Source organism: Triticum urartu, chromosome 3A, assembly GCF_056163025.1.
Source record: "Triticum urartu cultivar PI428250 chromosome 3A, HENAU_Tu73, whole genome shotgun sequence".
Taxonomy (NCBI): Eukaryota; Viridiplantae; Streptophyta; class Magnoliopsida; order Poales; family Poaceae; genus Triticum; species Triticum urartu.
The window spans coordinates 654734108-654751174 of record NC_141875.1 but is presented as its reverse complement, the minus strand read 5'-3'; the positions used below and the strand labels follow the sequence as shown (position 1 = coordinate 654751174).

The window sequence follows — 17067 nt, the reverse complement described above, 5'->3', positions numbered from 1 at the left end:
TCGAACCGGCTGCCGGGCTCTGCGCCACATCCACATCTCCCGTAGTTGTTGCCGCTTCTCCTCCGCGGCGTCTATGTGGCAACGGCGACCCCGCCCCCATGCTCGTAGTCGTAGCTGCTTCTTCCGATTTGTTGTGCCTTCGGATGGACAGCTGTAGCGGCTGCAGTTCCTCTCCCCCGTCCCAACTACTCCTCTCCGGCGAGCTTGTGTTGTTCCCGCTGCATCACCGCTGAAATCGGCTTCTGGATGGTCTTTGGTTTGTGGCTCCTCCCGATTTGCCCGCTCGCGGCGGCCTCGTTCCCAAGGCCAGTCCGGCAGCCCCGCGCCCGGGGATTGCCATGGCGGCGCAGCCACCCGTAGCCTCCTCCACATCCATCCCCGCTACGTCACTGAATCAGATCAGATTTCTTCATCGAGCCCATCATGAGGATCTTCAAGGAAGACGTGGGAGTGATGACCATGGTGCGGGACGGCCGCGACCTCGGCTGGCTGCTAGCGAGGGACGAGCCCGTGGTCAAGCTCGACTGCCTGTGCTACCTCTTCAAGGTGCCAGACGAGGACAGTGTGCTCCTCAACAATGGCGTGACGACCGTGGTGCGGATCGGCCGCGACCTCAGCTAGCCGATGGTGAGGAACAAGATCGTGATCAAGCTCGACTGCCTGCACTACCTCTTCAAGCTGTTAGACAATGACGACGTGCTCCTCAACTACGACATTGCCGACACCACGCTCCTGCCATCCCTCGACGCGCTTCTCAAGTCCGACTCCTGCTTCTCCACGCCTTTGGCACCTTCTAGGGCCTCAAGGCCGCCCCATTGGCGTCGGCGTCACGGTACTAGAATGACTTGTGACCGAGTGTGCAGAGCTGCAACGTCACATGCTCGCCAAGGCCATCGGCGCGGACACCAGCCACCTCATCAAAGGCATCTTCATGTGCAGCGAGGCCTACACCAGCCCGGTACATACTGCTCCGGTCCGGTCTATCCCTTGGTTTTTTACGACAAGGCAACTGCTCAGAATCCATTGTCGTGCAGGTTCAAAAGGTGCCCAACCTGATTAGTCCGCAAGTAGCCGGCGGAGCGAGCTAACACTTCGCAGCACCGATGAAACTGACGACAACAACCAGGCAAGTCCGGTGAAGCATGGAGAAGTCAACAAGAGCCTCAGGAGTTACTACTTGTTCATCATTCATTCAAGATTTACTTCTTGTTCATCATTCATTCATTCAAGGTATAACTCAACTACTCACATTACAAAAAAAGACACATCCGTTACATTTTGGGCCGAACGAATTTTTTTTTGTCATATATATGACACTTCTATGACAATAATTGTGATAAAATCCGGTATCATCATAGATGTGGTGGGCTCCTATTTCTATGACAATAATTGTGACAAAACCTGGTATCATCATAGATGTGGTGGGCTCCTACTTCTATGACAAAAAATCATGACAGAAAATGGGCTTTTCGTCATGGGCGGGCCGGAGACGCAGCTGCATGACATTCTTTGGCCGTCCATGACGGAAAAAACCATGGTAGAAGCGAGGGGGAGGAAAATTTCGGGGAGTTCCCGGTTATGGTGGGAGGTCAGGGGCCGAGCGATGCGCGTTTCTCTGATACACGTACGCGCGTGTGTGCGAGGCATTGGCTCTAACTGAACCCGAGCGAGGCGTTGGGCTCTAACTGAACCCGAGCGATTGCACTGCAGGCTACGCGTTACTGAACCCGAGCGATCGATCGATGGCTGTTAACTGAACCCGACCGAGCGATTGCTTCGCTACTGCTGCTAACTGAAGCCGATCGATTGGATGAACAGTGAGCGTTGCGGGGGGGGGGGGGGGGGTGGATGAACAGTGAGCGGTGGCGTTGCCTCTGGATGAACAGGACCCTGTGGTGTGGAGGGCTGGATGAACAGTAGACGATGGAGGGGTGCCCGTAGAGGGGTGGTTGAACAGGACCCCGTGGTGTGGAGGGCTGGATAAACAGTAGACGGTGGAGGGGTGCCCGTGGAGGGGTGGTTGAACAGTAGCCGGTGGAGTAGCGCGCGGTGGATGCTGGATGAACAGGAGCTCATGGAGGCTGGAGGAGGTCGACGGTAGCCCGTGGAGGCTGGAGGTGGTCGACGGTGGAGATGAACAGTATCTCGTGGAGTCCCGTTTTGTGGTATGCCACACCCCTCCCGATGAACAGGACCCCCGTTTCGACCGTAGGGGGTCTGTTTCGTCCGTTTTGTGGTACGCCACACCCCTTCCCGATCAACAGGACCTCCATTTCGACCGTAGGAGGTCCGTTTCGTCCGTTTTCCGGTACGCCACACCCCTCCCGATCAACAGGACCCTGTTTCGACCGTAGGAGGTCCATTTCCTCCATTTTGCGCTATGCTAGGCCTCATTTCCATCGCCTATTCCGTCCAAGCCCTCCCGATGAACACAACCACGCATTCCGTTCCAACCCAGCCGGTTGGCTCCCACGCGTTCCGTTGCCTCCCGATGAACACGACGCATTCCGTTGCCTCCCCATGAACACGACGCATTCCGTTGCCTCACTGGTAGAAAAAAGGGCGTATAGTCCCGGTACGTAAGGGCCTTTAGTCCCGGTTCAAGAACCGGGACTAAAGTGTCGGTACTAATACCTCCACCCTTTAGTCCCGGTTCAATCCAGAACCGGGACTAAAGGCCCTCCACGTGGGTAGTGCGCAGAGCCCAGTCAGGAGACCCTTTGGTCCCGGGCACCAACCGGGACCAAAGGGTCTCCTGACTGGGCTCTGCGCACTGCCCACGTGGAGGGCCTTTAGTCCCCGTTGGTGGCACCAACCGGGACCAATAGGCATCCACGCGTCAGCACTTCTGTGGCTGGGGTTTTTGTTTTTTTTGAAAGGGGGGGGGGGGGGTTGGGGGTTTTAGGGGGTTAATTTAGGTGTTTCATATATTGTGTTAGCTAGTTATAATTAATAGAGAGAAGTGTCCTCTGTTATGTCTGTGCTTGGTCGACGTTACGTACTATACATACGTATATAGAGAGGACTAGACACGCTAGCTAGCTAGTAAGCAAACGAAGGAAACAGAAGATCGTCATGAACATATATGCATATATACAGAGAGAAGTGATATCGACCACCTCTCCTTCTCTGAGAGATTGGTCGAACAACAAGTTCTCGTATATCTATCTGACACTACCGGCTACATATATACAGTAATTATCTCTTACAAATATAATCATACGGATTCAGGGTTAACATAGAATTCTCCGTCTTCAGGGATCACGTGGTCAAGAAAGAATGCCGCCAATTCCTCTTGAATTCCTCGCATGCGAGCTGGTGCTAGGAGTTCATCCCGCTTCCGAAACATCTAATTTAAAAAAGGGGGTCAATACATATATATATGAATGAATGAAACTCAACACAAATGATGGTAATAAAATAAAATTGTGAATGTTGTTATTTACGTACTTCATATTGTTCGTAAGTGTAGCCCCGCTCACAGGTCGTGTGGCGGATGGACTCGCAAACATAGTAACCACAGAAATCATTTCCTTGTTGCTGCCACAACCACTTTACAAGAAATAGAGGTTAATCAAACTGATAAGCAAGAATGCCAAATGGTATTGATGAAACTAGCGCTTGAATGACTAGTAGATGCGCTTAAAATGCTACTATAGCTAGTACTTACTTTCGGGTGTCTAAATTGCAGCTCCTTCGGCAGTCCCGGAGCTTTTCTGGTGAATTTTCTCCAAATCCTGCCGGACAAAGAAAACAATTACTTGATATATCAGGAAATGAACAAAGTTGCTGATATGGTGGATAATGATCGATTTAACTTACTTCTCGAGTATTTGAGTCATGTCTGCATAGTCGTTGGGATCTTTTCGTCTTGAGTCTAAGACGGTTACTAGTCCGTGCTCAAGCTTAATATGTAGGAGAATATAGTGGAAACTGCACACGCATGCATAACTCATCAATTACATTACTATAACCTTGACTAATATATAAGGGAAACCGAATACGCACAAGACAGTAACACTCACTTGAAGTTGTAAGGAAAGAGTATTATATCTTTGTTTTGATTTATTATCAACGATTCTAGCATGCTGGCCTCGGTTTTTGCGGCATGAAATTTAACCTGAGTTGCATCTATGAGATTTGTGTTAATGAACCCAATATCACCGACTTGTCTTTTCTTCAATTCGATGATCTTCAATCTGCATAATATAGTGAGGATGATTATAAATACATGCAATGAAAGAGCTAAGCTATATAGAGAAACTTAATGACAGAAGTAGTACTACTTACAGACAGTAGCAGGTGACAGTTGCTTTATCGAGGACCAATTGATTGAAGAACTGATAGAACTCCTCAAATGGAACAGGCAACAGATCAATTCCAACGAGGTCATGCTCCGGTTTAACTCTCGCATACAAAGTACTCCTCCCCCCAGAGTCTCTGCAGATTTTCAAGTACCAATCATGCAATCTTTGCATCATCGTTGATAGAGATCTTTCATCTTTGACGAGAGGCTTCCCGTACTCGTATCTTTGTATCTGCACGTCCATGGGGTCATAATGTACTTCGTCGGGCAGGTAATCTGCAGGATTGCTATAACCGGGCACCATCCTCGGATCATTATCGAAGTTGTGGCTAGGCACCTTGAGTGGGGGGCACGATTGCTTCGCTTGTTCGCCGAGCTGGGCAATTTGTTTCCCAGCTCGTCGTTGTTTCAGCCTTTGATCACTGACAGTACTTCCCGACCGCTCCGCTTCGGCAAATTCCTTTCCAATAATGCGGTCATAGTTTCCTTTCAGCGAATCAGACTTCGGTGGTTTTGTCAGGGCAGCCAGAGTGCGCTTCACTTTCACCCGATCTACCTTCTCCTCCGGAGGTGGATGTTTCTTTGCTTTCACCCCTTCAAAGAATTTCTTCACTTCTTCTCGCGCGATCTCGGTGTTCTCCTCCTGGGTCCTCTCGTATGGTAACTTCTCTGGAGTCTTCAGAGAAGGACCGAATCTGTATGTCCTCCCGCCTCTGGTTGTACTGCTAGACGCCGACCGAGCAGACGTAGCGGTTGTCTTCTTTACTTGCTTAAGCGGCGGAGGAGAAGGACTACGACGCGCCGGAGCAGCTGGAGCGGCGGCAGGTCTCTTCCGCCCTTGCTGACGAGGGGGAGAAGGAGGAGGCGGGCTGCTCGGGCGCGTCGGCGCAGGCGGAGAAGGAGGCGGAGTGCCGCCGCGCGCCGGAGAAGGAGCCGGCCGAGGGCCCTGATCGTCACTCGCCGGAGGAGGAGGAGGCGGTGGAGGCGGAGTGCCCTGACTCGCCGGAGGAGGAGGAGGAGGCGGTGGCGTCCAGTTCGGAAGGTTGATGAGGTCCTTCCGCCATAGGCATGGAGTCTTCAGAGCAGACCCCAGCCGAGTCTCCCCTTCACCGGTAGGGTGGTCAAGCTGGAGGTCCTCAAATCCCTCCGTTATCTCATCCACCATCACCCTAGCATATCCTTCTGGAATCGGCCAGCAGTGAAAAGTTGCGCCGGGTTCAGTAGGATAAACAGAGCCAACAGCCGCCTTGACCTTCAAATTCATCCATTGCGTCATAAGGTGGCAATTTTGAGACTCCGTGATAGCATCCACGGGATAGCTGGCAGGAGCCGTCAAGGCATGCTCTAGCTGAAGCAGCTCGGTGGAAGCCACGCTGCTTCTGCGCTGAGATGGCGGGGTAGCTTCGGGGGAGGCTTCGGCAGTACGTTTGCTGCGATTTGCTTCTCGTTCCTCTATCGCGTCCACCCTTGCTTGCAGCGCCTGCATTTGGGTCTGCTGCACTTTTTCCTCCTCTCATGGGATTTGTAACCGCCTGCGTCTGGAAACCCAACCTTCCACGGAACGGAGCCTGGCGTGCCTCGTGTCCGTCTAGGGTGCTCAGGATTCCCGAGGGCCATTGTGAGCTCGTCGTTCTCTCTGTCTGGAAAGAACGTCCCTTCCTGCGCTGCTTCGATATACTGCTTAAGCTTACTGGCTGGTATGTCCATTTGATCGTTCGTCCAAATGCACTTCCCTGTTTCAGGGTCCAGGGTTCCGCCAGCCCCGAAGAACCAAGTCCGGCAACGGTCTGGCCAGTTATTTGTCTCTGGTTCGATCCCTTTATGAACCAGATCATTCTCACTCTTGGACCACTTAGGCCGGGCTACGTGGTAGCCACCTGACCCCGTGCGATGGTGAAGCTTCTTCTTCGAAGCATTTTGCTTGTTTGTCGCCGACATCTTCTTACTCTTTTCTGATGTCTTGTGGGCCACAAATGCGGGCCAGTGATCTCTGATCTTCTCATATCTGCCCTTGAATTCTGGTGTCTCATTTTTTTCGACAAACTTATTCAGCTCTTTCTTCCACCTCCTGAATAGTTCTGCCATCCTCTTCAGAGCAAACGACTTGATTAATTTCTCTTTAACTGGGTTCTCTGGATTATCCTCAGGCGGTAGGGTGAAATTGGACTTCAGCTCAGTCCAAAGATCATTTTTCTGCATATCATTGACATAAGACACCTCAGGGTCTTCTGTAGCTGGCTTAAACCATTGCTGGATGCTTATCGGGATCTTGTCCCTAACCAGAACCCCGCACTGAGCAACAAATGCGCTCTTTGTCCGGAGGGGTTCAATAGGTTGGCCGCCGGGCGCGATTGCTATGATCTCAAACTTTTCATCCGAGCTCAACTTTTTCTTCAGGCCTCGTCTCTTTACCGAAGTTGTGCTCGATTCGGAGGGCTAGAAAAAAGAACAAAGACTTAATTAATATGTGTACATACCAAAACAATGAATGCATCAATCAGCTAGTCAGCATAGGCTTAACTAATATATATACCTGGCCGGACTCGGTTCGGTCACCGGAGCCGTCATCACAGTCTCCTTGCACCGGCATTGGGTCACCGGAGCCGTCCTCATGTTCTTCTTCTTGCACCGGCATTAGGTCACCGTAGCCAGCTTGTTCACCCTGTCCTTCCAGACCATCGGTTTCATTGAGAAACAATGAGATGGCATCACTTCCTTCTGCGATTATGTCCCTCAACAACGCTTCTTTTGTTGCTTCGTCTAGGGCGGTGTCCATAGTTTCTACAAATATTTACAACATGGCAATTATTATTCAAACATGATAGATGGATATATTAGTGCCAAACGTAGAACTAGCTACCTAATCATAGTAAGCTATCGGGAGGGGGTATATATCGACAACGACGACACTACATCTATGTCCCTCGACGACCCTCGTTCCCGATAAAAAAAAGAGGAAGAAGAAGAAAAATAAGAGGAGAAGAAAGAATAGAGGAGAAGATCTCCTCTATTCTTTCTTCTCCTCTTTTTTTCTTCTTCCTCTTCTTTTTTTATCCTCTTCTTCCTCTCATGTTCGATAGGATCGCCGAGGGGTCGGGAGGTTGCATAGTGTCTCAGGATTCAACAAAACCATGTCTTCATCGTTAGGCGAAATTAACATGTGCATGATGGTACGGAGCTCTTCAAAGTTGTTCTGGAACGGACTCCCAGATAGGATAATCCGCCTTTTGGTACAAAGTTCAGCAAGAGCCTTCCGAATATCGCTATTTGGAAGGCCTTTGCTGAATTGGTACCAAAGGCGGATTATTCTATCCGGGACTCCATCCCAAAACAACTTTGCAGAACTTCGTACCAACATGCCCTGGTTACTTCCGGCTAATGATGAAGGCATGGATTTCTTCAATACTTTGACACTAGGAAACCTCTCTCGACCCCTCGGCGATCCTCGACCCCTCGAACCCTCGACGACCCTGGAACCCTCGACCCCTAGACGACCCTCTTCTTCCTCTCATTTTCGAGAGGATCGCCGAGGGGTCGGGAGGTTGCCTAGTGTCAAAGGATTCAACAAAACCATGTCTTCATCATTAGGCGAAAGTAACATGTGCATGATGGTACGAAGCTCTTCAAAGTTGTTCTGGTACAGAGTCCCAGATAGGATAATTCGCTTTTTGGTACAAAGTTCAGCAAGAGCCTTCCGAATATCGCTATTTGGAAGGCCTTTGCTGAATTCGTACCAAAAAGCGGATTATTCTATCCGGGACTCCATTCCAGAATAACTTTGCAGAACTTCGTACCAACATGCCCTGGTTACTTCCGGCTAATGATGAAGGCATGGATTTCTTCAATACTTTGACACTAGGAAACCTCTCTCTACTTCCAGCTAATAAGAAGAAGAAGAAGAACAAGAAGAAGAAGAAAAGAAGAAAAAAAAGAGGAGAAGAAGAAAGGAATAGTGGAGAAAAGAGAAAATAGAATATATTCTATTTTCTCTTCTTCTCCACTATTCCTTTCTTCTTCTCCTCTTCTTTTTCTTCTTTTTTCTTCTTCTTATTTATTTCTCCTCTTCTTTTCGGTAGAGGAAACCCTAAATAGCTAGCAAGTTTCGTGGGTGTGAGATACATGTGGCCTTTGGTGTCGGACACTACATCCACGTCCCACAAGTGACGTGGGCGTCGAAGCCCGCGCCACTTGTGGGATGTGGGTGTAGTGTCCGACACCGACGGTACATGTATCTCACACCGACGATACTTTCTATTTAGGGTTTCTCCTCTACCGCTCCTCGACCTCTCGACGACCCTCGTTCCCGATAAAATAAAGAGGAAGAAGAAGAAGAAAAAAGAAGAAAAGAAAGAATAGAGGAGAAGACTTCCTCTTCTTCCTCTCCTCTTCTTCTCCCTCTTCTTCCCCTTCTTCCTCGCCTCTCTCATGAATGTCCGACGTTCTCGACCCCCCCCCACGTGTCGAAGAAAAAAAAGAAGAAAAAAAAGAGGAGAAGAAGAAAGGAATAGTGGAGAAGAAGAGAAAATAGAATATATTCTATTTTCTCTTCTTCTCCACTATTCCTTTCTTCCTCTCCTCTTCTTTTTCTTCTTTTCTCTTGTTCTTATTTATTTCTCCTCGTCTTCCTCTCCCCTCTCGGCGACCCTAGACACCCTCTCGACCCTCAACCCCTAGGCGACCGTCGACCCCTCTCTTTTTTTCTTTCTCTTCTATTTTATCCTCTTCTTCCAATACCGCTCGGCGACCCTCAACGACCCTCGTTCCCGATAAAAAAAAGAGGAAGAAGAAGAAAAAAAGAGGAGAAGAAAGAATAGAGGAGAAGATCTTCTCCTCTATTCTTTCTTCTCCTCTTTTTTCTTTTCTTATTCCTCTTCATTTTTTATCCTCTTCCTCCTCTCATGTTCGACGACCCTCGACCCCCTCTTCTTCTCCCTCTTCTAATTCATTTGTTCATATGAATATACAAACATTTTCATATTTACAATAATTAATATCACCAAAAAAAATCTATGAACAGAAAAAAATCCTAATTTTTCTAATCCTAATCTTTTGCATATATAACATAGCTAGATATATATACACACAGAGAACATATGTATACATATATATAAAAAATCCTAATATTCTTCTCCCTCTTCTAATCCTAATCTTTTGCATATATACATGAACATAGATATATACACAGAGAACATATGTATACATATATATAAAAAACAAGCATATATATATGAAAAAAATCTAGGGCGCCGGCCGGACCAGAGGAGGACCGCGGAGTCGGCGGCGAGGATGGCGACGGGGCAGTGGGCGCGCGCTTGGGGTAGGAGACGCGGGCGACGGCGACGGCGGGCCGGGGCGGCGGGCGTCGGGCAAGGGGCCGGCCGGCGCGGCGACGGGGGCAGGGACGAGGGCGACGGCGACGGGGGCGACGGGGGCGCGGCGACGGGGGCAGGGACGAGGGCGACGGCGACGGGGGCGGGCCGGGGCGGCGCGCGTCGCGGGCGACGGCGACGATGGGGGCGGGCGACGGCGGGGCAGCCTGGCGGCGTCGGCAACTGCAACTGCAAGATGAGAATGAAAAATTGCAAAGTGTGGCCTTATATAGCAGAGGCTTTAGTCCTGGTTCGTGGCAGCAATCGGGACTAAAGGTGGGCATTAGTCCCGGTTGCTGCCACGAACCGGGACCAATGGCCTCTTTTCGGCAGCCCAAAGGGCGGGAAGCGAAGCCCATTGGTCCCGGTTGGTGGCACCAACCGGAACTAAAGGGGGGCATTGGTCGCGGTTGGTGCCACGAACCGTGACCAATTCCCCCCTTTAGTCCCGGTTGGTGCCACCAACCGGGACCAATGCCCTTGTGCTGCCCGCGCCCATAAGTTTAGTCCCACATCGCTAGTTGAGAGCGCCCGGCACTGGTTTATAAGGTCTGCTGCCTCCTCCCTCTCGAACTCCTCTGAATAGCAGGCCTATGGGCCTAATTTGACACTACTTTGCCTGTGGGCCTATTGGGCCTTCTGCGGGCCTGAATCCTGGCCCATGTAGGGTTTCTAGTCGTATTCAGGCCGTGGAGGCCCAGTAGGTGGCATTTTTTTTGGTTTTTTCTTTTTTATTTCTATATTTTTTTGGTTTTTTATTTTTTTATTTCTACTTAAAACTAAATACTTACAGTTTTTTAGTGATTTCTTTTTGCTTTTAGGTCACAAAAATTATAAATTTTCTATTAGTGCCATTAGTTTTAAATTTTAAATAGTTTAAATTTGAATTTTTAAAAATTTGTGTGAATCACTAGTTTATGAATAACTTTACTATAAAATTAGAATTTTTTTCTATTTATTTTTTATTTCTACTTACAACTAAATACTTACAGTTTTTTAGTGATTTCTTTTTGCTTTTAGGTCACAAAAATTATAAACTTTCTGTTAGTGCCATTAGTTTTAAATTTTAAATAGTTTAAATTTGAATTTTTAAAAACTTGTGTGAATCACTAGTTTATGAATAACTTTACTATAAAATTAGAATTTTTTTCTTCTTTGCTATTTATTTTTTATTTATACTTACAATTAAATACTTATAGTTTGATTTTAGGTCACAAAAATTATATTCTTTTTGCTATTGAAGAATATTATAGTTTTATTTAGTTGATCATAACATAATATTTTAATTGATTGTTTTTATTTTCATAAAAGTTTTGTAGTTCATTCTGTTTGCTATTAATTCATTCTTTGAGCTAAATGACTCTGAAATTGGAAAGCAGTTCAAAATGAACTCTGAAAAGGTTGAAAGTTGGCATGGTATCATCATTTCACCCACATAGCATGTTCCAAAAAGTAGAGAGGGTTACGACAAAAACTTGATGCACTTCGTGTACAAAATGGACAATCACTTTCGAAGTATCAAAGTTTCGAACCATAAGACATGAAAACATTTCAAATGAACTCTGAAAAAGTTGAAAGTTTGGATGGTATCATAATTTCACCCACATAGCATTTGCTTATTGCGGGAGAAAGTCTTCACTTTTTCTTTGCTTGTGTCATTTGCTTATTGCACCGTAACCATGGATAATCTTCATTGTTTATCAGGATGCTTGGGTCAGCCTTGAAATTGAAGGGAGGAATTTCATGAAACTTTTCATAATCTTCAGACATGTCTGCCTTGCCGTCCACTCCCAGGATGTCCCTTTTTCCTGAAAGAACTATGTGGCGCTTTGGCTCATCGTATGATGTATTCGCTTCCTTATCTTTTCTTTTTCTCGGTTTGGTAGACATGTCCTTCACATAGATAACCTGTGCCACATCATTGGCTAGGACGAACGGTTCATCAGTGTACCCAAGATTTTTTCAGATCCACTGTTGTCATTCCGTACTATGGGTCTACCTGTACCCCGCCGCCTAACAGATTGACCCATTTGCACTTAAACAAAGGGACCTTAAAATCAGGTCCGTAGTCGAGTTCCCATATGTCCACTATGTAACCATAATATGTGTCCTTTCCGCTCTCGGTTGCTGCATCAAAGCGGACACCGCTGTTTTGGTTGGTGCTCTTTTGATCTTGGGCAATCGTGTAAAATGTATTCCCATTTATCTCGTATCCTTTGTAAGTCAATACAGTCAAAGATGGTCCCCTGGACAACAAGTACAACTCATCACAAACAGTGTTGTCACCTCTGAGACGTGTTTCCAACCAACTGCTGAAAGTCGTGATGTGTTCACATGTAATCCAGTCGTCGCACTGCTCTGGGTGTTTGGAGCGCAGACTGTTCTTGTGTTCATCGACATACGGGGTCACCAAGGTAGAGTTCTGTAGAACTATGTAGTGTGCTTGAGACCAAGAATAGCCGTCCTTGCATATTATTGAGTCTCTTCCAAGAGTGCCTTTTCCAGTCAGTGTCCCCTCATACCGCGATTTAGGGAGACCTATCTTGTTAAGGCCAGGAATGAAGTCAACACAAAACCCGATAACATCCTCTGTTTGATGGCCCATGGAGATGCTTCCTTCTAGCCTAGCACGGTTACAGACATATTTCTTTAGGACTCCCACGAACCTCTCAAAGGGGAACATATTGTGTAGAAATATGGGCCCCAGGATGACAATCTCGTCGACTAGATGAACTAGGACGTGCGTCATGATATTGAAGAAGGATGGTGGGAACACCAGCTCGAAACTGACAAGACATTGCGCCACATCACTCCTTAGCCTTGGTACGATTTCTGGATCGATCACCGTCTGAGAGATTGCATTGAGGAATGCACATAGCTTCACAATGGCTAATCGGACGTTTTCCGATAGAAGCCCCCTCAATGCAACCGGAAGCAGTTGCGTCATAATCACGTGGCAGTCATGAGACTTTAGGTTCTGAAACTTTTTCTCTGGCATATTTATTATTCCCTTTATATTCGACGAGAAGCCAGTCGTGACCTTCATACTGAGCAGGCATTCAAAGAAGATTTCTTTCTCTTCTTTCATAAGAGCGTAGCTGGCAGGACCTTTATACTGCTTCAGAGGCATGCCGTCTCTTTCGTGCAAACGTTGCAGGTCCTCTCGTGCCTCAGGTGTATCTTTTGTCTTCCCATACACGCCCAAGAAGCCTAGCAGGTTCACGCAAAGGTTCTTCGTCACGTGCATCACGTCGATTGAGGAGCGGACCTCTAGGTCCTTCCAGTAGAGTAGGTCCCAAAATATAGATTTCTTCTTCCACATGGGTGCGTGTCCCTCAGCGTCATTCGGAACAGCTAGTCCACCGGGACCCTTTCCAAAGATTACGTAGTGTAAATCATTGACCATAGCAAGCACGTGATCACCGGTGCGCATGGCGGGCTTCTTCCGGTGATCTGCCTCGCCTTTGAAATGCTTGCCTTTCTTTCGACATTGATGGTTGGTTGGAAGAAATCGACGATGGCCCAGGTACACATTTTTCCTGCATTTGTCCAGGTGTATACTTTCAGTGTCATCTAAACAGTGCGTGCATGCGTGGTATCCTTTGTTTGTCTGTCCTGAAAGGTTACTGAGAGCGGGCCAATCGTTGATGGTCATGAACAGCAACGCCTTAAGGTTAAATTCCTCCTGTCTGTGCTCATCCCACGTACGTACACCGTTTCCATTCCACAGCTGTAAAAGTTCTTCAACTAATGGCCTTAGGTACACATCAATTTCGTTGCCGGGTTGCTTAGGGCCTTGGATGAGAACTGGCATCATAATGAACTTCCGCTTCATGCACATCCAAGGAGGAAGGTTATACATACATAGAGTCACGGGCCAGGTGCTGTGATTGCTGCTCTGCTCCCCGAAAGGATTAATGCCATCCGCGCTTAAAGCAAACCATACATTCCTTGGGTCCTTTGCAAACTCATCCCAGTACTTTCTCTCGATTTTTCTCCACTGCGACCCGTCAGCGGGTGCTCTCAACTTCCCATCTTTCTTTCGGTTCTCACTGTGCCATCGCATCAACTTGGCATGCTCTTCGTTTCTGAACAGACGTTTCAACCGTGGTATTATAGGAGCATACCACATCACCTTCGCAGGAACCCTCTTCCTGAGGGGCTCGCCGTCAACATCACCAGGGTCATCTCGCCTGATCTTATACCGCAACGCACCGCATACCGGGCATTCGTTCAGATCCTTGTAGGCACCGCGGTAGAGGATGCAGTCATTAGGGCATGGATGTATCTTCTCCACCTCCAATCCTAGAGGGCATACGACCTTCTTTGCTGCGTATGTACTGTCGGGCAATTCGTTACCGTTTGGAAGCTTCTTCTTCAATATTTTCAGTAGCTTCTCGAATCCTTTGTCAGCCACAGCATTCTCTGCCTTCCACTGCAGCAATTCCAGTACGGTACCGAGCTTTCTGTTGCCATCTTCGCAATTGGGGTATAACCCTTTTTTGTAATCCTCTAACATGCGATCGAACTTCAGCTTCTCCTTTTGACTATTGCATTGCGTCCTTGCATCAACAATGACCCGGCGGAGATCATCATCATCGGGCACATCGTCTGGTTCCTCTTTATCTTCAGCAGCTTCACCCGTGGCAGCATCATTGGGCACATCGTCTGGTTCCTCTTGATCTTCACCAGCTCCCCCCGTTGCAGCATCACCGTATTCAGGGGGCACATAGTTGTCATCGTACTCTTCTTCTTCGCCGTCTTCCATCATAACCCCTATTTCTCCGTGCCTCGTCCAAACATTATAGTGTGGCATGAAACCCTTGTAAAGTAGGTGGGAGTGAAGGATTTTCCGGTTAGAGTAAGACCTCGTATTCCCACATTCAGTGCATGGACAACACATAAAACCATTCCGCTTGTTTGCCTCAGCCGCATCGAGAAACTCATGCACGCCCTTAATGTACTCGCGGGTGTGTCTATCACCGTACATCCATTGCCGGTTCATCTGCGTGCATTATATATAATTAAGTGTCCAAATTAATAGAAGTTCATCATCACATTAAAACCAAAGTGCATACATAGTTCTCATCTAACAACATATAGCTCTCCAGAGCATCTAATTAATTAAACCATACATTGAAACTATGTAAAACATTTCAATGCAAAAACAAATGCGATCATAATCACAACCAAGGTAACAATTGATCCAACGGCATAATGATACCAAGCCTCGGTATGAATGGCATATTTTCTAATCTTTCTAATCTTCAAGCGCATTGCATCCATCTTGATCTTGTGATCATCGACGACATGCGCAACATGCAACTCCAATATCATCTTCTCCTCCTCAATTTTTTTTATTTTTTCCTTCAACAAATTGTTTTCTTCTTCAACTAAATTTAACCTCTCGACAATAGGGTCGGTTGGCATTTCCGATTCACATACATCCTAGATAAATAAAATCTATGTCACGTTGGTCGGCATAATTTTCATAAACAATAAATGAACCAATAGTTATGAAGATAATATACATACCAAATCCGAATCATAGACAGGACGAGGGCCGACGGGGGCGGATACCAAAACCATCGCACTATATAAGATGCAATAATAAATGTAAGAAAATGACACAAGTATCTATCTAAACAGACAAGTAAGAATATTTTTCCTTTCAGAAAGAAGATAAGAACAAGAGGCTCACCACGATGGTGTCGGTGATGAGATCAGCGCGGGTGATCGACGGCGGTGAAGACGGGGACGGGGCGTGACGGACCGCTAAATCTAGAAAAATCTCGAGGAAAATGGAGCTTGGAGGTCGAGCTTCGAGAGGAGAAAGTTTAAGTAGTGTGGCTCGGGCATTCCATCGAACACCTCATGTGCATAGGAGGTGAGCTAGAGCACCACAAACCCCTCCCCTCGCCGGCCAGAGAAAAACAGAGCACTGGAGTGCTCTACTCGCAGGCGAGGGTATATATAGGCACCTCATTGGTCCCGGTTTGTGGAAAGAACCGGGACTAAAGGGGAGCCTTTGGTCCCGGTTCAGGCCACCAACCGGGACCAATGGTGGTGGGCCAGGAGCGAGGCCCATTGGTCCCGGTTCATCCCACCAACCAGGACCAAAAGGTCCAGACGAACCGGGACCAATGGCCCACGTGGTACGGCCGGCCCCCTGGGCTCACGAACCGGGACCAATGCCCACATTAGTCCCAGTTCTACACTGAACCGGGACTAATGGGCTGAGCCGGCCTGGACCATAGGCCTGTTTTCTACTAGTGCCTCCCCATGAACACGACGACGACGCTGTTTCTCTGTTCCGACCCAGCCATGTACACGAGCCCTGGCCATACGTATGCGCGAGTAGGCGTTCGAGACCCCGCCCATATGTACACATACGTGGCCGTATTTTCTTTCTTGCACCTTGGCCGCTGTACGTACGTGTACATGCTATGTGCGCACCTCTACTACGACACGTGCACGCCTCTACATCCACCAGTATATATGTACGTACATGTTCGCGACCAGAATGACAATGCTACGTACGCTTCGACCAGGTGGGTCCCGACTGTCAGGCACTTCCTTGCGTGCGAAGATGTAGCTGGTGGGTCCTAGCAGTCAGGGGGGGAACGTTTTTTTCGCGAAATACGGTGGCCCATCCGGTGGGTCCCTGCTGTCAGGTGGAGGAATAATTATTATGCACGTAATAAGGAGGCACTTCCTTGCTACTGCCGTGGACCCAGCTGTCAGCCTCTCCACGTACAGTCCATGTCCGATGAAAGCCGTTCCTTGACCACGTTGACCACGCCGCGCCGAGAGCACCAGGGCGATGGACGACGGCGAGGCCTAGGAAGGGGACGACGCGGAGTCGGGGAAGACGCGGCAGTGGATGCCCACGCGTAGAGGAGTACCAGGGTTCACTGGTTCGCTGCGGTGTGAGGCTGCCGTCACGGTAGAATAACAGGGGGTGTGGGTGAGTAGAGGGATGGCTTGGCCAGCGGTGGGAGTAGTAGGGGCTGTGAGGCCTTCGTCATATCGTAGCCGGCCACAGGAGGCAGGAGCACGAGGCACGACCGGCGCTTGTTTGGGCGGCTGGAGCAAGAAGACCAGGGTTGAAGAAGCACTACGGCCGTTGGATGGACATCGTACGGTCACTGGAGCTAGAATCGTGCATATTGACTAAGTTGACAAAGCCCTCCGTCCCTGTCAACTTAGTAGGCCCACAAGTCAGCCTGCCACTATACTGGGTCCCAGCTAACAGGAGGAGTATTCATTTTTTTGTGTGTAATAAGGAGGCACTTCCTTGCGTGCGAAGATATAGCTCGTGGGTCCGAGCTGTCAGCGGCGGTAATGTTTTTTTAGCGAAATACAAAGGCCCTTTCGGTGGGTCCCTGATGT

General features: G+C 48.2%; 1 pseudogene; it reads left to right on the top strand.

The window, feature by feature from the left end:
• Positions 1–423: 423 nt before the first annotated feature.
• LOC147981117 (uncharacterized) overlaps positions 424–17067 on the top strand; it is a 164423-nt pseudogene continuing 147779 nt past the window's right edge.